We start from the raw sequence: 25,554 nt of genomic DNA on the forward strand, positions 1-25,554 counted from the left end.
GATATTTACCTCTCCCAACTTATTTCCCCATGCTGTGAGTTCAGTTCGCCACGTTGTCATTGAGTTTTGTATTAATTTCAGGATATTATGGGAGACCTTAAGCAGTTTAAGGCATTCAATAATCCTTCGTTCCACTGTTCTTACGTCTACTTCCTTTTTGTTCCAATGGTAGTAGGTCGTTCCCATATAGGTACTTATAGATGCTGTTTAATATGATGCTCGTCATCAGTTTTCACATCAGTGGCAAATTATTATTATTATTATTATTATTATTATTATTATTATTATTATCATCATCATCACCACCACCACCATCACCACCACCACCATCATCATCATCGTCATCATCATTATCATCATTATTATTATTATTATTATTATTAATAATAATAATAATAATAATAATAATAATAATAATAATAATAATAATAATAATAATAATAATAATACCACTACTACTACTACTATTATTATTATAGCACTGTAAATGATAACATTGTCGTTGAAAATGCCATAGCTATTTATATCGTCAGCGTCATAAGCAACGAAATTTTCAATGACGAAAACAGTGTCAATAAGAAAAGCAACAACAATAATGATGACTTGCAAGGTGAGAAATTGGATACTGTTCAAAAGATGTAATTGATCTATAATTGAAATTAATTCTTTGTCGCCATCTTTAGGATTTTCATTTATTTGTTACTTAATTTTTCATTTGTTTATTTATTTATAAAATGTTTTCTATCCATCTCCAGACGAAGATCGAATATATCAAACACAGAATGGTCTGCAAGGTAGAGTAAAAATGATTTTTTCCGCTCAAATAATTACTAATGTGTAATTCAAAAACAATAACAATTTTAATGATAGTTTTGTTGTTTCAAATAGAAAAAAAATGATAGACAGAACCAGAACAATTTTCGTTAGAAAAAAAATCATGATATATAATTTGACTAAGTGATTTTCAAAACTATATTAACATTAGCCTGTGTCTCAATTAATGATTGCTTTCGATATTGATAATTAACACATAAAATTCTTCAAGTAAAACCATGTGTCTGGTTTTGTGAAACGCCTATTTTTCTTTTATTTATTTGTTTGTCTTTGCAGTTGTTTTAAAATTTTTATTGAATAACGTAAAATCGAAATGTAAAACACTTTGTTATTTCTAACCGAATAATTATTTGTTAATCGAAGGTAATAATAAATGTCAGACATATATGAAACTTGAAATAACATTATCACAGCAAATAATGGACGTTTGTTTCTCTACCTTTTAGTTGTTTATTTGTATTGTTGTTTACAGAAAATTTTTATTTATTTTGTAGAATAGAATAATGAAACATTTTCAAAAATACATAAATTCAAGAATTATTTTAACAGAGATTGCGATATTACAGGATTAACAAACTAAAATGTTTGCTTTTATTCGGATTTATTGTCTTAAACTTTAGCTTTCGTTCTAAGCAAAGCAGTATCTTCGTGTTAGGAGTGTCAGATTTGATGATAACTGAAAAGTGTGACATATTCAGGAAATTTACTTAAACACCAACTACTTTCAATTATAAATTATTTTACAATTTTAAAGCTTATTTTCTCTTCAGGACTCTGTAAAAGATACTATTGAGAGACAGGAGTTATAATAATGTCACAGAGATTTCTGGCCTGTTCCATCTGACTAGAAGTTGAGCGTACTAACAACACTTCATAAAATGATCGTCAATTGGATTTTTCTTGGCTTAGACTAACTTCTCAGTTATAACATAAAGTGTTGGATAAGGAGGACGTAATTAAATGCGTGTAAAAGGACAGTTAAGGTATTTAAATGGTTACTGTTAATCAACATTTATTAAAAGGATAAATAACTGCCATTATACGTATCTCCATCAAATATGTAGGGATTTCATTTTCTTTAATTATATATCTCTAATGAAATTTATTATGATTGATTACAATTAACCTTGTAATATAAAAGGAAACCAGTGTCGCACCCCATTGGAGCAAATGTGAAACACTCAGTCGAATTATATAGAAGTTTCTATCTCCGACATATTTTTCACTTGACGTCAACAGAGAAGATTATAGATAAATACTGAAGCAGTAAAATTTTCTGAAATAGTTACAAACGCTATAGGGCGCATCAGTAAGCGTGTTTTGTCTCGAATCCAGACTAAAACAGTGGAAAAATAGGTATGACTGTCCTTCATGGAATTCTACTCTAGTTTCCTAATATGTATTGGACTATATCTCTACAATGGTTACTGCAGATGATAGTCAAATTCTATATGGGTACAGAGGAATTTGTTTTCTCCGAAACTTCACTCGTTCAAAATATCCTTGCATGAACGACTAGTGATTGCAGGCCGACAGTTGGTTTTGGTTCCTCTAGAAAATGAGAAAACAAATGTCAAATCATCGCAGATAATTTTTGTACGAGGTAAGTTGAATTCATTATTTATAAGTCAAGAAAATGCATGTCCCATACTTACTTATAGATAATGAATTTGTGATTTATGCTGGCCAACTTGTAGTTTATAACAGTGAACTGTATTATTATACGGTGTCTATTTACTGCAAGTTGTGTTACTCTGTTGAGAGCTAAATGCCTTTGCATTGCCTTCTAACACTTTGCGTGGTTTCTGCTGTCTTATCGACTCTGCCCACTGAGGAAGTAGACATGATCAATACACATCACCGTTTATTTACTATTAGGCGTAAATACAGTATCTAAAAATATATGTGAATACCATAAAATTTATGTGAATATATATGAATATATAAAGACAAACTACTCTCCAAAATATAGAGATCATTACAAATTTAGTGCCATACTAAGTACCGAGTTCGACACAACTGACGCGATTCTCCAGTATGACTGCAGTCCAATTACTGAAACAAGCAAGAAATACTTTTCTTTAGTAAGATGACAGTGAATTTTAGCATAGAACATTGGTTTACAAGCCGTATGTTGGCAACCTACTCCATCGTCTACATAAAGGAGTGTTCTTCACTTAATATAGAACTAAAACCAAAAGACATTCTACTGCACTGGCAATCTACTCCATCCTTTACATAAAGGTGTGTTGGTTCACTTAATACAAAACTAAATATAAAATATAAATGAAATAATTTGACTTGTTTTTGAAACTTTTAAAATTCTTTTCTAAACAAGACCAAAGTTTCATATACTGATCGGAAAAGGCATTTGTGTAAAAATTCTACTTATTACCATGGACATATCTATCAGCTCCAATGCCATCGTTTTTATGCAACCACCTCGGTTTTTCTATTTTTTATAAGACATTCTATTAATATCTTCGATTAGCAATTGAAAACTCTGACAAATGAAATTAAAACATTCTACACCATGCACTGAAGAATTACTGCTTAGACAGTACTCTATCTTCTATTTTACCAACCAGTTCTTGTCAATTCCGGTTTTTCAAATCAGCTGGCTTAAATAATTTTGTTCTTTTCCATTAACTTTAAATTTATTTCTTTACAATTAGGAAGATATCAATTTCGTCGTGTGTTTTTATATTCATTTAGAAACTATTACAAAACTAATTAATTTTGTCTTTAGCTCATAGCTCTGAAATGATTTCTTTTTTTTTTTAAGCTTAGTTGTCTTCTGTTTTTTAATGTTAGTTGTTTTCTGTTTTTTAAGTTAGTTGTTGGTGCTGTTTCCTTTTTATATTTGCAAGGTTACTTCTTCTTTGGCAAACTGCTGCAGATACAATTCCAAAATTTTCTTGGCAATAACAAGTCGTCTTGAAATTTTACTGAACCAATATTTCCCTTTCTTTAAATCCAAAGTTCGAATATTGCAGGCATCGAACTTCTCTTTTATACCTCTATAGTTCAGAATTCATATTCCGTATATCACCGGGACCTATTTTATTAACCCTAGAACTATGAAAGACAAATTCAATTCTAGTGAGTTGAAACTAAAGAGTGAAAATACTAGACTAAAACACTGCATTTTTTAATAAATAATACTGCTTTCAAATTTTGGCACAGGGCTAGTAAGTTCGAGAAAGGAAGTAAGTCGATTATATCAACCCCAGTGGTCGAATGCTGCTTATTTTATCGAAATATAAAGGATGAAAGACAAATCTGACCTCGGCGGAGTTTGAACTCAGAACGTAAAGACGGACGAAATGCTGCTAAGCATGTTGCCCGGCATGCTAATGTTTCTGCCAGCTCGGCGCCTTCTTTGTTGATATGATATTGACCAGTCAAAGATTCTAAATGGAATATATTATTTTCTACTCTAGGCACAAGGCCCGAAATTTTGGGGGAGGAGTAAGTCGATTACATCGACCCCCAGTACGCAACTGATACTTAATTTATGAAAGGCAAAGTCGACCTCGGCGGAATTTGAACTCAGAGCGTAAAGACGGACGAAATACCTATTTCTTTACTACCCACAAGGGGCTAAACACAGAGAGGACAAACAAGGACAGACAAACGGATTAAGTCGATTATATCGACCCCAGTGCGTAATTGGTACTTATTTAATTGACCCCGAAAGGATGAAAGGCAAAGTGGAGCTCGGTGGAATTTGAACTCAGAACGTAGCGGCAGACGAAATACCTATTTCTTTATTACCCACAAGGGGCTAAACACAGAGGGGACAAACAAGGACAGACATAGGTATTAAGTCGATTACACCGACCCCAGTGCGTAACTGGTACTTAATTTATCGACCCCGAAAGGATGAAAGGCAAAGTCGACCTCGGCGGAATTTGAACTCAGAACGTAGCGGCAGACGAAATACCGCTAAGCATTTCGCCCGGCGCGCTAACGTTTCTGCCAGCTCGCCGCACTTCTGAACAGAAAATATTACCTCAATACTTTGAAGAGAAACTTTTAGAATTTTATCTGCAACAGTTTCTCGTTTGTTTAAGAAGAAAATAAACGCCAGCCAGAGGTTAATGTTTCATCTATTCTCGATGCTACTCAAGCTACTTTCATTTCCATGTTGTAAACAATTTGTTCTTCTCTGTGTGAGATAGTACAGTTACAGTAACAGATTTAGATGTCTTGATTGTAAATTATATGCATCCGTATAAGTCTGTTAAGCTTGTGGGTCTGTTGTGTTTGTGAGTCTGTTGTGTTTGCAGGTCTTTGTTTGCGTATACAGTTGTAAATCTGAGTAAATACCGTAAAGGCATTTGCGCCGATGAAGGGAGGCCTCTCCTCCAAAGTAAGCGATCGTTATGAAAATTACTTGTATCTCCTGTGGAAAGGCTAATTCATGTCGTATCAAGCGCTCACTTCACAAGATAAAGAAAGAAAACTCACGAAAAACATGGCATGCTTTGGTCCTTCTCTATGAGAAAAACTTAGACCTAGACCAAAAGAAAAAAATGATAGAATGTCATGTACAGATTCTTCTGATGTCCCCCAGAGCGATGCACATTAAGTTTCCAGCCATTGCGATAATTTTAGTAGCGATACGTAACGAAGGACATGTCATGATACTGCACATATTTCCACTTCTGGATATGTTGAGATGCTAGAGACAGTAGTTAAGCCCTGGATGGATGAAGTATGTATTAAAAAAACTCAGCACCTTCTCACTAAATTAATATAGGTTAAATATACATGTCAGGTGGTCTTTACGAACAGTTAACAATGTCAACGGCACCGGTCCCTGCATTGAAGCATTCATTGACTAATCTTATACGTGCACAAAGTTTTATTAAAACACATTTGGTTTTGCTAGAGTTGCATATTAAATTATCATATATGTCCCCAAATGCCCCTCGCACCGTGTATATATGTGTATGTATGTATGTATATATTATATATATATATATTATATATATATATAATATATATATATATATATATATATAAATGCTATATTTGTACATTGATTCTGATCTTTCTATATACAACCAAATGTCTTTCATTAAAGCATTGAAGTTTACAACGTATTTGTGAAGCGTCGCTTTCTTTAGATATATCACTTAATTTCTTTTGTATTCATTTTTCCTCGTAGAAATAAAATTCTTTATAGTTTCATATTTAGAGAACCTTATTAATTTGTAAGAAAACATTTTGCAGAGAATGACAGTATACACACGGATAATGGACAGTAAAATTCTGAAATATTTATTAATTTCCACCAGAGGCCTGAGGTCAATAAAATTTTAGTTGAACAAGTATAAAATATATACATATATAAAATAAATATCAACTACCGAAATCTGGTTGACATTTCTGAATGAAGAAAAAAAATGTTGTCAATAACTTGTCACTTTTGCGAAGATTTTCTTCAATAAAATTCTCCTTTCAAAACAGGGAAAATGCTTGTTTCTAAAATACAATAACATAAGCTATTATTTTTAGAATATGTATTTTTAGTCTAAAATATGACACTAGAAGCATCACATTAGAATTGCATTTCTGTTTGTTTGATTTCTAGTTTTTTTTTTTTTTAGTTTTTTAAAATTACAATCCCTTTTAAGAAGTAATTTTACGCTGTAAAGAATTACTTCTAAATATCAATAACCGGTTCAAATAATCTGTCCAATATTAATAATAGAGTCCAAATCTATTTTGAGGAAATATGATAGACCTAAATAAATTAATAAATATCACAAATATCAACAAATATCATTTAAAAATTGCAGACCAAATTTCTAAGTTCGTTTCAACCATCGCTTTAGTATATTACAAAATGACAATATGGCATTATTATGGGTGTGTATGATGCGACATAATAATAATAATAATAATAATAATAATAATAATAATAATAATAATAATAATAATAATAATAATAATAATAATGATAATAATGATAATAATAATAATCGTTTCTTTATCGGCTTCAAGGGCCATACACAGAAACAAATAAGGACAATACAAAAAAGGGAAAACGTGACGCTTAATACAAAAATCGAGTAAACAATAAAATAGCAATGACAGTTAACAAGAAAATTCTAACAACTAAAATCTCCAATAGGTGGGAGTTTCACCCAGAGCCACTCAAGACACCCCACACAGTCTGGTCACCCTGACCGCCAAGAGCACCTCAGAAAGGAACCCGCTTCTTCCCAACCGCTCCGGCCTACAAGTGAATGTTCAGAGTAGGCCCATTCAGAGAATAGGCCCATTTTCGCTACATTCACCCACCTTTCAACAAAATTACTGGTCAGTGAGCAGTAGTTCCGTCTCTACCCTCGTTTTCCTTTTCAAGTGGAACTTGAAAAAGTCGATTAGGGCTTGACCGAAGAGGAAAGTGTTTGTCTTCAGTCTTTTCAGCCTCGTCCACCACACTACCTCTTTCGCTTTAGTCACCTGGCAGAAGAAAACTGCCTTTCCCTCCCGGCCAAAAGAAAGCGGCGGGACGATCCTCACGAGGGACTCGGCAGATAGCTGGATTCGTCCTACATGCGTCAACAGCTGTTCGACAAAGCTCTACATCTCTGCAATACCCAGACATTGAACGAGTGCATGCAGAACGGTTTCATCGCCCTGCGCACATCTCGAACAGGTCTTACTGACGGCACTCCGTGCCTGTAGAGCTTGTCTCGGACCGGCAGACACTGACACGTAAAATTTATGATTTATTGACAGGGAATATTTATCTCACGACTCGGGTTTCACGACACCGATTTTCATGTGAGAATTGTTACATCTCGATTTTGATGATTAGGGTTAATTATATTTGTTGACGATAGTGTTGTCCCATGCTTATGTTTTATTGATTGTTAACGTTTTGTATTCGCTGACTGGCTGTTATTTTTCTGCCTCTTCATCGGTTATGGTTCTTCGTGTGGTGTGGCATTTATTTTTCCCGTGTGTGTTAATAAAGAATTTTGTTTTTAATTTGCTTATTTATTTGTTAATAGACTTAAAGAATTTTTTGTTTTTCAAGTTTATTTTATGTTATCTGTTATTGGTTATGCTATATCGTGTGGTGTGGTGTTTATTTTCTCTTGTTTGTTTACGAATGATCGCGCTTTTAATTTGCTTATTTATTTGTTAATAGAGTTAAAAGTTTATTTTATGTTATATATTCAATTTTTTTATGGTATTGTGTTTGAAACGTTATTTTGGTCAAGATAGGAGGGGATTTTTAAAGATATGATTGTGGGTCTGAATGAGAAACCAAATAAGAACATATTTACTGTAAATGGTTCTTCCATATTTGAGTGATCAAGAAGTGGTTACTTGAAAGTTTAAAGATGCTCTTATATTTCAATGGGGAAACGGATTCTCTAATTATATTTCCAATAATATATACTTCCATTGAAATAATCTAAAATGTTCAGTTAGTTTCACAAATATTTAATTTAACGATCAGTAGACTATCAACACTTGATATAAAAACCATAACAAACGGGTGTGCATAATATATATATATATATTATATATATATATATATATAATATATATATATATATATATATAGATATATATATATAACGAACGAAGGCACTAATAAAAGATTATCTAAAATTCTGACTGCCTCCTTTTTTTCAATAATATATATATATAGATAGATAGATAGATAGATAGATAGATAGATATAATATATAGATACATATATAAATATACATAATATATATACAAATATATACGTATATATATATATACATATATATACATATATATATATACGTATATATATATACATATATATATACGTATATATGTACATATATATATATATACAAATATATACATATACATACGTATATATATACATATATATATACATATATATACATACATATATATACACGCATATATACATATATATATGTGTATATATAAATATATATATACACATATATATACATATATATATGTGTATACATATACATTTATATGCACATAATAATAATATAGCGTACGATTAATTAATCAATTGATTAATTAATCAATAATTAATAATTTTACCAAGTAGTCAGTACGTTAAAATAATCTTTATAGTTGAATTATACAAAATATTCTATAATTATATACATAAATATAATTATAATCAGGGGTCATCTGATAGCTTCGCCACGTACCGAAATTAGAAGTAGAAGAACATATATATATATGCACATATATATACATATATACATACATACATATACATAGGCGCAGGAGTGGGTGTGTGATAAGTAGCTTGTTTACCAACCACATGGTTCCGGGTTCAATCCCACTACGTGGCACCTTGGGCAAGTGTCTTCTACTATAGCCTCGGGCCGACCAAAGCCTTGTGAGTGGATTTGGTAGACGGAAACTGAAAGAAGCCCGTCGTATATATGTATATATATATATATATGCGTGTGTGTGTTTGTGTGTCTGTGTTTGTCCCCCTAGCATTGCTTGACAACCGATGCTGGTTTGTCTATGTGCCGGTTACTTAGCGGTTCGGCAAAAACAGACCGATAGAATTAGTGCTGGGCTTACAAAAGAATAAGTTCCGGGGTCGAGTTGCTCGACTAAAGGCGGTGCTCCAGCATGGCCGCAGTCAAATGACCACTTCCGAGGTTCCACACTCTATGAAACATATGTAACCCAGATTTCCCACTCTCCATTCCATAACTTTTGTATACGTTTTCGCACACTCGACAACTTTTTTTTTCAGCTCATCGTTCTTCGATACAAAAAACATCCCGCAACCTTCCGTCTCAATAAACCACTACTGTTACTGAAAGTTGATTTTTTTATATTCACTATGGATTATTCGAAGCTAACTTTCTTCCCACACCTCGTTCCCTTGATCTTACACACACACGCACACACACACACACACACACACACACATATATATATATATATATATATATATATATATATATATATATATACATATATATATACATATATATATATATATAGATATTTATATAGATATATATATAGATATTTATATAGATATATATATAGATATATATATATATATGTATATATACATATGTTATATATATATATATATATATATATATATATATATACATATATACATACATATATATACATATATATATATATATATATACATATATATATATATATATAGATATATATATATATATATATATTATATTATATATATATATATATATATATATATATATATATATATATAATATTATATATATATTATATATATATATATATATATGTATATATATATATATATATATGTATTATATATATATATATATATATATATATATATATATACAATATATTATATATTATATAGGAATGAAATGCCTTATATAAGCGTTCATATTTATAAATATGTATTATATATATAAACATATAATAAATATATATATATATTATAATATATATGAATTATCCATATAAACATATATATGTTTGTGTGTATTGTATATGTAAATATGTATTTTAGGTATATATTATACATACACACATAAAACAAAACATACAAATCTGCACCTACACATATACATGTAAAAATACCCTGTTGTTGATGTTGAAATTTCAATGAAGGAGCCTTGAATCTAGGTTAGAAACCGGCTTTTTCTCTTTTGGCAAGAAATCTTGAAATAAAGCTGAATAATGACATGCATACATATAAGAGAAACTTTGAAAGCAGTTGAATGCATATGTTCAAAACTTTATGGAAATAAATATTTAAGTGCTAAAATTTTTCCAGAGATATATAAATACGATTGTTATTTCGTGTGCGTTTTACAATACCTTTCTCAGTGCATTAATTTGATCAGATATCGATAAATGTTACCAAATTCTAAGTATGCATATAATTACACAAGCACATACACTCGAACACATTTGTATTCATACAATTATATACACCATCGTCTCTATAGTTTTTTTATTTGTTACAATGACTTCAATTTTCTGTGAGACATTCAAACATAATCCACGTGCATACAAGCATGAGTACATACATATATATGCGTACATATATGCATACATACATATATGCATACGTAAGATCATACATATTTGTAACTTTTGAGATTTATGGAATGTTTGCTTGTGTTAGTGCACCTGTTTTTGTAGGTATTTATACTATCACTCAAAAACACGGTTACGAGCACAAAATACGCACACACTAATACATGTTGATTTTATACATGCTTGTGCGCATTTGTGTATATATCTCTGTATATTAGTGTAGTGTCAGTGAATATATTTATAGACTTGTACTTGTTTCCATATACACGTATATGCATGATTGATGCATGTAATTTTATTTTAGGTATTCTGCATTGATAAATGCAATTTTTATGCACCGCATTTCGCATTTCTACTGTATAATCTGTGTGTGCCTAGTTTATGAGTTTACTGAAGTAATGACAGGAAATAAATATCGGTTTTCTCAGGATTCTTTGCCTTTATTTTGATACCACTCTAACCAAATTACAGGTTAGGAAAACACTGCTGAAAAGCAATCTTATTTGGCTATTTAATAAACTGTTGGAATGTATTTGATTTATCTGGGATTCTTGAATATGAACGAGTAACACCATATTTACAGATTTGTTCTTGATTTATTCTAGAAGTCAAAGAAATCAATGCTGAAGACAATCATCTTACGGTGAAATATCGATAGATATCAAAGCATATAATGCTACTCAGAAAGAAGGTAGGAAGCTGTTACCACAACTAGAATGGCTGTTTTTATTAAGCGTTGTGTTCGATGCGTTCCTTGGAAGGTAACTCCCACTGGATACTCTAGCATTATTTTCTCCTTTATCTGGAAAATCTTCTGTAGTTTGGTAGCGAAATAAATGGCCAATGTAAAATAGTTTCACGTTCGCTGTTGAAAAGAAGAAAGACAGAGAGGGGATAAGTGAGAATAAAGTAAACGAGAGAAAGAGAAATACGAAAAGGAAGATATAAATGAAAATAGGAAATGTTCATATAATTTTCCTCTTCGAAAATCATTGCTCCGCCTTTTGCCTCAAAAGCGTTTAGTCGACAAATGTATGTTCTCATATTCTTTCTACTTCTTCCTCTTATTTCTTCTCCTCATACTCTCACTTTCTCCTTCTTTTATATCTCCTTTCTCTTTGTATTGTATCCCGTCCCCTTTGTTCTCCTCCCTTTAATCCCGATGTCCACAACCGTTTTCAGGTAACTATTTCATGTTCGTAACCAATCAAAGAAATAACTTTCAAATGAATAGTTGACAAGGTCATTTGAGCATCAGAGAAATTTGAAAGAGGAATAACGCTCGTAATTGGATAGAAGGTACACGCCGTTTACGTGACCTCGGAAAAATATAGGCTTGCCAATTGTATAATGAAAGAGAACGACAAGATGAAATCTTAAACTTAGCTTTTATATTTCGTGAAAAGAAACTGGATAACTCGCAAAAGAAAATATATAAACAATAGCATTTGGCTATAAAATCCACAAAGTTTAGATTTCGCCTCTTTATCTATGGAATTCATCAAGTAAATTAGAAACAAACAAGCAGAAATCTTTATTGTTATGATTCATGTAAAATAGTCAGTGAAGAATTTTAATACATTCTTTTGATGGAGTTAATAAATGCCATGCAGAGAAATCATTTAAATATCTCTTTTGGAAACTTTTTTTTTTACTTTCAATATTTAACGAGTTAGAATTTGAAACTAAGTTTAGCCGGCTTTTCGCACACTAAAGACTCTGATTTTGATTTTGATAGTATTCATATTAACGGATATGAGTTGCATAAACGGTAGAGCGGTGGATTAAAGGCTTTGCGATATATAATTACGTCTCTTTGAGTTCTTCAAATCTCGCTACGGTATTCTTTCCTCTCACCCTTCAGGGGCAAACAAATAAACATCTGTAATACACTGGAGTTGAATTTATCCACAATGCCATGTTCCTAAACCACCTGATCTTGTATCAATATTATTTATGTCATAAAAAAATTTCATTTCAGTTATCTTTTATTCAAACCATACAAAAATAGTTTTTATTAAACGTAGCTCAAACTATAAAGGAAACATTACATAAATTTACATAATGTGGATTGTTTTAAAAAAGTACTAATAACTGTGATTGAGAGAAGGGCTTCACTGTATATTTTGTTTACGTTTTTGAATTTTTGGCTTCATTTTCTTTATCATTTTCTTTTTTTTTTTTTCAGATATTGATTTCAAATTTTAGTACAAGGCCTGCAAGTTCGGGGGAGAGCACAAGTCAATTACATCGACCCCAGTGTTCAACTTGTACTTATTTTATCGACCCTGAAAGGATTAAAGACAAGGTCAACCTCGGCGGAATTTGAACACAGAACATGAAGACGGACGAAATGCCGCTAAGCATTTTGCACGGCGTGCTACCGATTCTCACAGCTCGCCGCTTTAAAAAACATGCCACTAGGCATTTTGTTCGATGCCATAGTGGCTCAGCCAGCAAACCGGCTTCCTTTTTCAGATACAGTGTTAATATAACATATGCGGCAGCTAAAATTTAAATTACAAAACCTCGACCTAGCTATATCATGAAATTAATACCTCAAGGTTAGAAATTTGTATGGAATGGCGCTAATCGATTAAATCAACCCAGGGCAACCAATTAGGATTTGAATACAAGTGTTGAATTAAAAGAAAAGTTTCGGCGATTATGGAACGTGTTTGTAATTCCATTGTTAATTGATACAAAACATTTACAGATTATATAAAGACGGAGACAAATGCTGGTTAAAACAAATAATAACACTTGTACCTGTAATTATGCTTAGCGCATTCTTACACAGCATTTATTAACTTTCAATGTTTCTACTGGATTTAAGGCGGTGAGCTGGCAGAAACGTTAGCACGCCAGGCGAAATACTTTGCGGTATTTCGTCTGCCGCTACGTTCTGAGTTCAAATTCCTACGGGTCAACTTTGCCTTTCATCCTTTCGGGGTCGATTAAATATGTACCAGTTACACACTGGGTCGATGTAATCGACTTAATCCGTTTGTCTGTCCTTGTTTGTCCTCTCTGTGTTTAGCCCCTTGTGGGTAGTAAAGAAATAGGTATTTCGTCTGCCGCTACGTTCTGAGTTCGAATTCCGCCAAGGTCGACTTTGCCTTCATTCCTTTCGGGGGTTGATAAATTAAGTATCAGTTGCGTTCTGTGGTCGATCTAATCTACTGGGCCCCCTCCCTAAAAGTTTCGGGCCTTGTACCTAGAATAGAATAGAAAAGAATATTTCTACTTGCTTTCTAGGATATATCTAATCGTTTTTTTGTTGTTGCTTTTTTTTTTCTTTTAGTAAAAAGGAAATAAAATAATGGAATCTGAAGCCATAAATAATAAAGATGATAATCCTTTCTATTGCAGGAAAAAGGTTTGAAATTTTGTGGAGAGGGTATAGTGGAATACATCGACCCCAGTTCTCAACTGGTGCATATCTCTCATCGACTCCGTAAGGATAAAAGGCAAAGTCAGCCTCAGCGGAATTTGAACACAGAACGAAGAGACGGTCGAAACGCCACTGAGCATTTTGTCCGGCGCGCCAACGATTTTGCCAGCTCACCACCTTAACTACGATGACAATAATAAAGATTTTAAATTTTGCACAGGGTCAACAGTTTTTGAAGGGAGGGTAAGTCGATTATATGAACCCCAATATTTGACTGCTAATTTACCGCCTTAAACATTATAATAATAATTAGCATTTTTAACATAGGCGCCAGTCCACAAATAGCTTAGTAAATAGGTATAGTCGATAAAATTGACCCAGCACTTAAGTAGCTAGAATTTGAACTCAGATCACAAAGAACCAGAACAAATACTGTAAAGCATTTGGTTCGGTGTTCTTAGAATTCCGCCAATCGTCCATGCATACCAGCCTCCCCTCTCCACGCCACCGATGTTGTCCAAGGGAAAGGTAAAGGTTGAACCAGCTTGGCATCAGTGATGTCGCAACTAATTTTTACAGCTGAAAGAACTGGAGCAACGTGAAATAAAGCGTCTTGCTCAAGAACACACCACAAGCCCGGTCCGGGAATCGAACACACAACCTCACGATTTTAAGCCCGACGATCTAACCACTGAGCCATGCGCCTTCACTAGTGAGATACAGACACTAAAATTTGTCAATGGCAATAGAACCACGAAGACAAGTAATAAGGTGTACATTAAACAAAGATATAATAAAGATAGAAAAAAATTAAGTTATATAATGAAAAGCGAAACAGAAAATTTGAATTATTATTATACAGACTAAACTAAATGCCAGAATAACGTAAGTAAAAATGCATTAACTAAGTGTCACAATGTATAGATAGCTTCAATGTAATAAACTGGAAATTAAGTGAATTGAGAAGGCTAGAAAATTCAGAACTCACTCAACCTAAAAGTCTCAACAGATACGATATGTCTGTTATGCGATCGAAATGGAAGGGTCCTGATACAAATAGAAAATTATTACAAAGTAACTGTAGCGCGTTTTGGAGAACTAATTAGAAGCGATAAAACATTTGGTATCGAAGTCACGTTGAAGATATAGCATGACGAGAAGTGTATGAAGTTGAAACGGTGTAGGTCAATTGACGGTCAAACACGAGGTAAATCCTCCCAAGAGTCAAACTACAAATGATCGATTGCTGCTCCGGCTGAAAATTCTTTCTAAACAAAAATCATTAGGTCAAGATGCCTATTCGTCAGAAGAGATTACGAAGAAAACAAAGGTTTAGTGGCCAGCTACAAATGAGTTTGGTTACAGAACTTTCGAAGAAAAAGTGTGCAGGAGTGACTGTATGGTAAGTAGCTTGCTTACCAATCACATAGTTCCGGGTTCAGTCCCACTGCGTGGCACCTTGGGCGAGTGTCTTCTGCAATAGCTTCGGGCCGACCAAAGCCTTGTGAGTGGATTTGGTAGACAGAAACTGAAAGAAATCCGTCGTATATATGTATATATATATATATATATATATATATATATATAATAGAAATATTAAAATTACTAAGTCTCTATAAAAGAGATTACGACAGCGTTTACTGGAAATTAATTATTATCGCCATATTAATATGGTATTCTTATAGATATAAGAATAATCGCTGCCGCTGGTCAGCTCCATGAGGCCACCGCCTTAAGATAGCTATTGATACACGATCTGTATCCATTATAACTGGCAGTGTGAAGCGGCTGACCTCCCTTGTTCGAAGGTTATAATGGATACAGATCGTGTATCAATAGCTATCTTAAGGCGGTGGCCTCATGGAGCTGACCAGCGGCAGCGATTATTCTTATATCTATAAGAATACCATATTAATATGGCGATAACAATTAATATATATATATATATATATATATATGCGTGTGTGTGTGTATGTTTGTGTGTCTGTGTTTTTCCCCGCCATCATCGCTTCACAACCGATGCTGGTGTGTTTATGTCCCCGTAACTTAGCGGTTCGGCAAAAGTGACCGATAGAATAAGTACTAGGCTTACAAAGAATAAGTCCTGGGTTCGATTTGCTCGACTAAAGGCGGTGCTCCAGCATGGCCACAGTCAAATAACTGAAGCAAGTAAAAGAGAGTAAAAGAGTAAGATCTGTAAAAGGAAGGAATTAACAAAATGACGTGTAGGTGTTAAGTGGATACCTGTTTGCCTACATGGCATGTTTGCTTGCATGTTTACCTACATGGTATGTCAGATCTGCATGACTGCCCAGTTTGAATAGTGCAGGTGTTCCAGAGACCAATGACTTAAGATCAAATGTCGATGGTTAAATACAAGTCAGTCTATTCAGTAAGCGGAGACCCACCCCGGTAGGTGGAGTCCGGTATGCAGAGCTTTCGACTGGCAGAGCTTGCATAAGTAAGTTATTTGCAAGTTTTTAATTGTTCGTGGGGGCACAAATCATTTCTTTGTATAAACAGGGGACAATATCAATATGAGTGTTTGTCTGCGTGTGAGCGTAAGTAATGTTTTACAAGGTGGCGAGCAGGCAGAAACGTTAGCACGCCGGGCGAAATGCTTAGCGGTATTTCTTCTGCCGCTACGTTCTGAGTTCAAATTCCGCCAAGGTCGACTCTGCCTTTCATCCTTTCGGGGTCGATAAATTAAGTACCAGTTACGCACTGGAGTCGATGTAATCAACTTAATCCGTCTGTCTGTCCTTGTTTGTCCCTTCTGTGTTTAAGCCCCTTGTGGGTAGTAAAAAAATAGGTATTTTGTCTGCCGTTACATTTCTGAGTTCAAATTCCGCTGAGGTCGACTTTGCCTTTCATCCTTTCGGTGTCGATAAATTAAGTACCAGTTGCGTACTGGCGTCGATCTAATCGACTGGCCTTCTCCCCACCACCTACACACATCCCCAAAAAACTCAGGCCTTGTGCCTAGAGTAGAAAAGAATATTTCTAAGGAGGCGAGCTGGCAGAAACGTTAACACGTCGGACGAAGTGCTTAGCGGTATTTCGCCCGTCACTACATTCTGAGTTCAAATTCCGCCGAGGTCGACTTTGCCTTTCATCTTTTCGGGGTCTATAAATTAAGTACCAGTTGCGTACTGGGGTCGATCAAATCGATTGGCCTCCTCCCCAAAAATTTCAGGCCTTATGCTTATAGTAGAAAAATAAATAATGTTTTACTCTGTATGTGTGTGTGTCCGTGTGTCTGTTTATTCCCACCTCCCTTGAATGTGTGTGTGTGTGAATATGTACGTTCTTATATGCGTGTTTCAGTGCACGTGTTAAGAACAATTCGGGTACAAATGAGATGCTAGATACATCGAGGATAAGGTTTAGGATCTAGACTTTAGATTATAACAATGTAAATATCAGTGAGATGATAAAAGAAAACCAGAAGAGTTGAATTAAAGCAGAACTCGTAAATTATGCTAAAGAAAACTAGAGAGGTTATCTTCACAATTACTTTTTCTCCTATACAACTGGACATTTAAGAGTTGAACCAAGATGCAAACCAAACAATTACTCAAAAGATTTAAACTAAAAACAGAAATTTTAGCTGCTTAAGATTAATGTCGAATCAAGAAACTCTGTCAAAGTGAATGTTTATGTGCGTAAACAAGCAAGACCAATAATAACTCACCTCATTTCCTGCTTAAAGATTTGGTGAAAAGTAGAATTTATCCCTGACTGAGTATAAATGCGCCTTTTTAAAGCCTAGCCAGGCTCATGGGCCCGGTTTCCCGGTTTCTATGGCGTATGTGTTCCCCAGCTGGACAGGACGCCAGTCCATCGCAGCGTTACTCATTTTTGCCAGCTGAGTGGACTGGAGCAACGTGAAATGAAGTGTTTTACTCAAGAACACAACGCGTCGCCCGGTGCTGGAATCGAAACCACAATCTTACGATCATGATGCTGACACCCTAACCACTAAGCCACGCGCCTCCACCCCTGACTGAGTAGGTAGCTTTTATTGATCGATCAGACCTATGATAAATGGCAATCGATTTCTGAACATCATGTGTTTTCTTTCTTTGTCTAGTGTAATCCACATTGATATTCCGTGTGCCCTTCCTTTTGAAGACAGCTGGGTATGGTTTGAGAAAGATTTTGCTGATATTTCTAGCAAACTGAGTGACTACTTAGAGACTGCCGCGTTGGTTTATGTAAATAGTTATGCATATTTCAATTGGGCAGTCTACAGGCACTTTCATATCAAAACAAAAGGAATGAATAATGTTAATACTAAATCCGATATGTACAGCAACAATACAGCTCCGATTCTTTGAAACATGCCTGTCCGGACTGACAAGGAAATCGAAGCGAACATCAGAGACATTATTATGAAAGAAACAAAGGAAAGCTTATAGACTTTGATAGACATCTCAATCCTTTCTAATCAAAACATTCCTCAAAAAGGAAGTTGCGAAGCTATCAAACACAAGGGCTCCAAAATGAGAGTGGAAAGTAGGATGAGAAGATGAAAGTAAAAATGGCACAAATAATGATTGGTCTACTGAGTAAGCCAAAAACGTGTAAACGAAAACATAATACCAGAGATCACAACTGTTTATACAATCATAAATATAAGCTTATATGTAAGACACTTTCAGTTCAAGTCCTTCAAAGTATGCATTCTGCACGTTACCTTTCAATAGAATAAAGCGCTTCGAACATCACATACTCTATATCAATGTTTCCCAAAGTGGGTGGTGTCGCCCCTGATGGGTGAAGGCAGTGGGAAATTCTGTATGAGTACTGAGGGAAAAGTATGCAGTAAAGAGTAATAGTTGCATCGGTACAGTTTTGGGAGGCATTTTAAGCCTTAGTCTCCTCGCTTCAAATTTTGGCACAAGGCCAGCAAGCTCGGGGTAGGGCTCTAAGTTGATTACATCGACCCCAGTGCTCAACTGGTATTTATTTTATCGACTCCGAAATGATGAAAAGCAAAAGTCAACCTTGGTGGAATTTGAACTCAGATCGTAAAGCATTTTGCCCGGTAACAATTCTGCCAGCTTGCCACAGCGGTATCTGAGTTCTGAACACTAGGAACTGGAAGGGGTCTTCACATATTTAAACTTGAAAAAGTTTAAATGTAATTATGTGATAAACTATTTAACCGCCATCTCAAATACGATGACAATTACAGAATCAACTACAACATGAAGTATAAATATGGTCTCAAGTTTTGGCACAGGGTGAGCAGTTTTTGAATGGAGGGGTGGTCAACTATATCGACCCCAGTACTTGACTGGTACTTATTTTATCGACCCCGAAAGGATGAAAAAAGGCAGTCAATGATAGCGGAATTTGAACTAAGAACGTAAAGACGGATGAAATGCTGCTAAGCAGTTTTTCCGGTAGGATAGCAGTTCTGCCAGCTCACCGCCTTAACATGAAATATAATAAACTTCGAAATGCAAATAAGTAAATAAAAAATATGTATACCGCCCCGTGTAAAGTGTAAGCAACAAACTCGTATAATTTTAAAACATTACCAAAATTTGAGTATTTCCAATTATGACATAACCACCACAAGATCCAGTCCTTGTTGCGGTATGAGGGCTTTATGCTTTAGTGACACTAAGATTTTACAAAAACAACAAAAATATTATTAAAAAAATATATTTTTTAATTTCCGGCAAAATGCTCACACCTGGTCGCGCCTCTCATGCTGAACAGGTCAAATGATAAAGGCCAGACTAATATGTACCAACTCTCTACAGAGATTAAAATGGGTTTATGTAGAGCCAACAAGTTAACAGAAGCATTGATGACAATTAAAATCAACAGGACCTGGGAGAGAAAAGCCTTCCATCGGAGAAGAGAAAATCAGAGTTGAAAACGCAAGGAACCAACTCTAGAGAAACAAAAAGCACTGTCAAGAGTCGAGATCAGAGGGGAAAAGTCATTGGTGATCTATGCCCCACAGCGAAAGACTTAAATAAGCATACATTTTATGAGTACGGTCATAACGCCTAAAGATGTAGGCAACGTCCTGACTTGTAGATAGGTATTTATGCATATATACACATATATGTGTGTGTGTGTGTGTGTGTGTGTGTGTGTGTGTGTATAAACGAGGAGTGTTCATTAAAGATTTCTGCTGATCCACGGATAAACGAAGCCTTACATAATTATTAGTCCTTCTCTACATAGCTACCACCAATGGTGACATAATTCTCCCATCGCTTTATGTAGCTGTGAAGAACTCGTCTGTAGAATTCGGTAGGTTGCGTCTGGAGCCAAGACTTTACCTCGGAAATAAGTTCATGAGCCGAAAAATGCTTCCTCTTCAAAAAACACTTCATGGTTAGAAAGTGGTGGAAGTCAGATGGTGTGAGGTCGGAAGAGTAAGGGGGATGAGAGAGGAATTCATAGCCGCAGGGGTATGCTTTCTTCTGGGCAACATGCATATTGTGAACTGGGGCGTAGTCTTGGCGGAGGCGGACTCCTTTGGTCAGCATACCATGCCCCTTTACTTTGATGGCGTCCCATTATTTTTGCAGCAGGGAAACAACATGCCCCGTTAATTGTGGTGTCCTTTGCCAGAAAATTCATCATCATTACTCTGCGCTGGTCCCAAAAGACTGTAAGCACCACCTTGCCTGCTGAGGGTTGGACACAAGCCTCGTTTGGAGGTGATGAGTTATCATGCTTCCATTGCCTCGATTGGACTTTAAACTCAGAATCATAGTGATGGACTCATGTTTTATCCTGTGTGATAAGTCTGCCGAAAAAGCCCTCCTCGTTTTCTTGGCACATTGCCAAAAGAGTCTGGGAGCAACTGACTCGCTCCTGCTTCTGAGAAGGTGTGAGCATCCGGAGAATCCATCGTGCAGAAAACTTCCGCATGTGCAAAATGGTCGTGAATGATTTTTTTCCGCGGACCCTACACTTATCTTCACTTCTTGGGCTAGCTACCGAAAAGTTATGCGGCGATCCTCCTAAATGGCGGCTTACACACACACACACACACACACACACACACACACACACATATATATATATATATATATATCAAATAAAACTGCTGAAGAAAAAAAAGCTCTTCTGTAACATTTTAAGAGACATTTTAAGGTATATAAATACAGTGGCACTCCGTCGGTTACGATGACGAGGGTTCCAGCTGATCCGTTCAACGGAACAGCCTGCTCGTGAAATTAACATGCAAGGTGTACTCTTAACGTAGTTCTCGGGGAGATTCAGCGTGACACAGAGTGTGACAAGGCTGGCCCTTTGAAATACAAGTACAACAGAAACAGGGAGAGTGAGAGACAGTTGTGGTGAAACGGTACAGCAGGGTTCGCCATCACCGCCTGCTGGAGCCTAATAGAGCTTTAGGTGTTTCCGCTCAATAAACAACGCCCGGTCTAGGAATCCAAACCGTGATCCTACGACCGCGAGTCTGCTGCCCTAACTACTGGGCCATTGCGCCTCCAGATTTGTATATATATGTATATATATATATTATATATATATATATGTGTGTGTGTGTGTGTGTGTGTGTGTGGTGTGTGTGTGTGTATGTATATATATATATATATATATATATATATATATATATATGCTTCAAACTTGTGTATGCTAACGTAAATGTCATCTACAGCTTTATATTTAAGAGATGAGGAATCACGTAAATTATTTACATTTGACGGCTATTTGTCCTCATCTTGTTTGTTGTTAACACAACTTTCGACTGCTATAACCTCCAGCCTTTATCAGGTGTCTTGAGGAAATTTCGAACCTGGGTTCTCATTCCTAAGGTATTTTTCGATGTTATCATTATTATTATTATTATTATTATTATTATTATAGTAATAATAATGTAAATAATGTATAAGTGTCATCTGCTAATCTCATAATCTACTCAGGTGTATAGAGATGTTTAAACTCGCATATGGACAGAGAAATCAATATTTGTGCGAACATATAGAAGATATAACTGATGATCTTTGTCCTGACAGCTTATCGACTATGTGACGCACAACATTTGATAACAATTCTTGAGAATGCTGCAAAATCAGTTTGTTTTTCATGGCTATCAATGGAGGTGAAACCTGTCAATTTCTTTCAGTAATGGCACACAACTCAAAGAATCCTTCAGAACCTTAGATTCTACGTTGCTGATAATAAGTAAAACTACACGCGAGGAACTAGCTTGAAGTGGCTGTAATAAGCTTTAAGGCATCCAGTAATCAAGTATTTCAAAGTCAGCAGTTCTGAAATTCTTCAGGGCATTTATAGAGGATATCCTTCTCTAAGGAGTTGAAATCATTTCTCATCAAAAAAGAGCTTTAAGATCGCTTTGTTGCTATGTGCACTAGGGTTCAAAATACCTCATTATGTGAGCGCAAGGCTGAAGATAAGATTTATGGATACATCGTTTAACGTAGGGTAGGCTATGCTATCAGGGCAAACATCATATTTTCGAAACTTTTGCACCCTAAAAGAGGACGAAGACCACTCAACTACATTGACATCAATGGCAGCGACACGCAACGTGAAACTGAAGACAAACTAAAGTTAATGTCGAACATAAACTCGTGGCGCAGCATTGTGAGATATGTCGCGGTTGCGGCTGTCCAAAGAAGAAACAGAGGCGCAGTAAAAATATCAAATAAAACTAGTAAAGAAAAAAAAAGCTCTTCTGTAACATTTTATGATGCATTTTAAGATAAATAATAATATTTTTATCTTTTATCGTTTACATGTTTCAGTCATTAGACTGCGGCCATTCTGGGGAACTGCTTTGACTTTTTGGTCAAATGAATCAACACCAAGACTTATTTTTTTAAGCCTGGTACTTATTCTCTCGGGCTCTTTTGTGAAACCGCTATGTCACGGGGACACAAACACGCCAACACCGGTTGTCAAGTGGTGGTGGTGGTGGTGGTGGTGGTGGACACACACAGAGACACAAAGACACATACACACATAGATATATATACATACATATATATATATATATATATATGACGGGCTTCTTTCAGTTTCCGTCTACTAAATCCACTCAAAAGGCTTTGGTCGGCCCGAGGCTATAGTAGAAGACACTTGCCCAACATGCCATGCAGTGGGACTGAACCCGGAACCATGTGGTTGGGAAGCAAGCTTGTTACCACACAGCCACGCTTGCGCCTAATAAGGATTAATACCATTATAGCTAGTCAGGAAAAATGCTTATCGGCATTTCTTCTGACTGTTCTGAGTTCAAATACTGCCGAGGTTAACTTTATCTTTCATCCTTTCGAGATCGATAAAATAAAGTTCTGGGGTCGATGTGTTTGACGTTGCACCCCCAAAAGGTGAAATCATAAAAGGTGGTGAAGTGGCAGAATCGTCAGAGAAAAATGCTTAGAGCACCATTTCTTCCGGTTCTTTGCATTTTGTGTTTAAATACTGCTGAAATCGTTTTTGCTTTTTATCCTTTAGAGATTGATAAAATAAAGTACCAGTAAAGGACTGGGATCGATATAATCGGCTTTTCATCTTCCCTAAAATTTTAGAGCTTCGGCCCACAGTGGAGAAAAATATTATTTCATATACGTCCAACAGCTTAAACTGTTGAAAAATATTTCCTAACATCGGGCTACAACAATTAATCTAAGATGCCAAGAACCTTCATAAGTATCCTAAATGTCCCTAATGATGCTGTTTTCTAGAGCTGCACTAAACTAGGCTTTATGCCTATTTCATCTATCCTGGCAATGAAAATGCCCGTAAATGCTTTCTGAGAGCATTCCTTTTAACAGCTTCCACACTAATGGTAAGAAAATGATTGGTCTATAATTACTAGCTATATTGTCCTCACTTTTGTCTTTCATTAGAAATACTGTTCTTCTTCTTGTCATCAAACCATTTAGGCAACGCTGAAGTTGTTCTCACAGTTTCCCATGTATGCTACTCTTGAACTAAATTTGGTCCCGGGCCCTTCCAATGTGGCATTCTTCCTACCACTTTACTCATTAATGCACTAGTTAGTTTTAGATCTGGCGGTTTCTCACTGACTACTTCTTCCTTCACTTTCTTTGATCATGCTGTATCTCCATTATGATTGACTGGCTTGTCTCAGATATTACTCCAGAGCTTTCTAACTTCTTCTGCATTAGGTTTCTCATCTTCAGTACTTCCATCTACACTATTTTCTGAAAGAATCTCTGCTGGTCTGCCTCAAACAATAAGGCGGCGAGCTAACAGAATCGTTAGCACGCCGGGCGAAATGTTCAACTGCAGTTCGTCCGTCATAACGTTCTGAGTTCAAATTCTGTCGCGGTCGACTTTGCCTTTCATCTTTTCGGGGTCGGTAAATTAAGTTTAAGTGAAACGCTGGGGTCGATGTAATCGACTAGTCTTCTCCCACCAAAATTTCTGGCCTTGTGCCTTTAGTAGAAAGGATTATTACTATTATTGGGGCGGCGAGCTGGTAGAATCGTAAGCGTGCCAGACAAAATGCTTAGCGGCATTTCATCCATCCTGATGGTGGTAGTGGTGGTGGTGGTGGTGGTGGTGGTGGTCGTCGTCGTCGTCGTCGTCGTCGTCGTAGTAGTAGTAGTAGTAGTAGTAGTAGTAGTAGTAAGTCGGCGAGCTGGCAGAAACGTTAGCACGCCGGGCGAAATGCGTAGCCGTATTTCGTCTGCCGTTACGTTCTGAGTCGACTTTGCCTTTCATCCTTTCGGGGTCGATAAATTAAGTACCAGTTACGTACTGGGACCGATATAATCGACTTAATCCGTTTATTTGTCCTTGTTTGTCCTCTCTGTGTTTAACCCCCTGTGGGTAGTAAAGAAATAGGTATTCCACCCGTCACTACGTTCTGTGCTCAAATTCCAACGAGGTCAACTTTGCCTTTCATTCTTTTAGAGTCGATAAATTGAGCACCGGTAAAACACTGGGGTCGATGTAATCGACTAGTCCCCTCCACAAAAATTTCAGTGGAAGAGATTATTATCATTATTAAAAAGGACAATCAAATAATAATATATAAAATGAGATTAAAAATATAGAAACTTGTCAAGATAAATTTCGGAAAGTGTGCCAATAACTAAAATGATTTTATTTCGTATGTTAATCACGAATTATTTTCTATCATTAAGTGTGTATATTTTTCGATAAGTTGAACCCAGTATTATCAAGAAAGAAGGAAAAAATAGACGCAAAAACACATTAATATACCGAGAACGAAGCTAAAATTGTTTTCT

General features: G+C 35.4%; 1 long non-coding RNA gene across 1 annotated transcript; it reads right to left on the bottom strand.

Moving 5' to 3' along the window:
- Positions 1-25,068, bottom strand: LOC118766437. Its single transcript, XR_005002372.1, has 3 exons — positions 25,058-25,068; positions 11,618-11,622; positions 1-124 (listed from the first exon to the last, which is right to left on the bottom strand). It is a non-coding gene; the product is annotated as an uncharacterized LOC118766437 (long non-coding RNA).
- Between the last annotated feature and the right edge of the window lie 486 nt (positions 25,069-25,554).

Source organism: Octopus sinensis, linkage group LG1, assembly GCF_006345805.1.
Source record: "Octopus sinensis linkage group LG1, ASM634580v1, whole genome shotgun sequence".
NCBI lineage: Eukaryota > Metazoa > Mollusca > Cephalopoda > Octopoda > Octopodidae > Octopus > Octopus sinensis.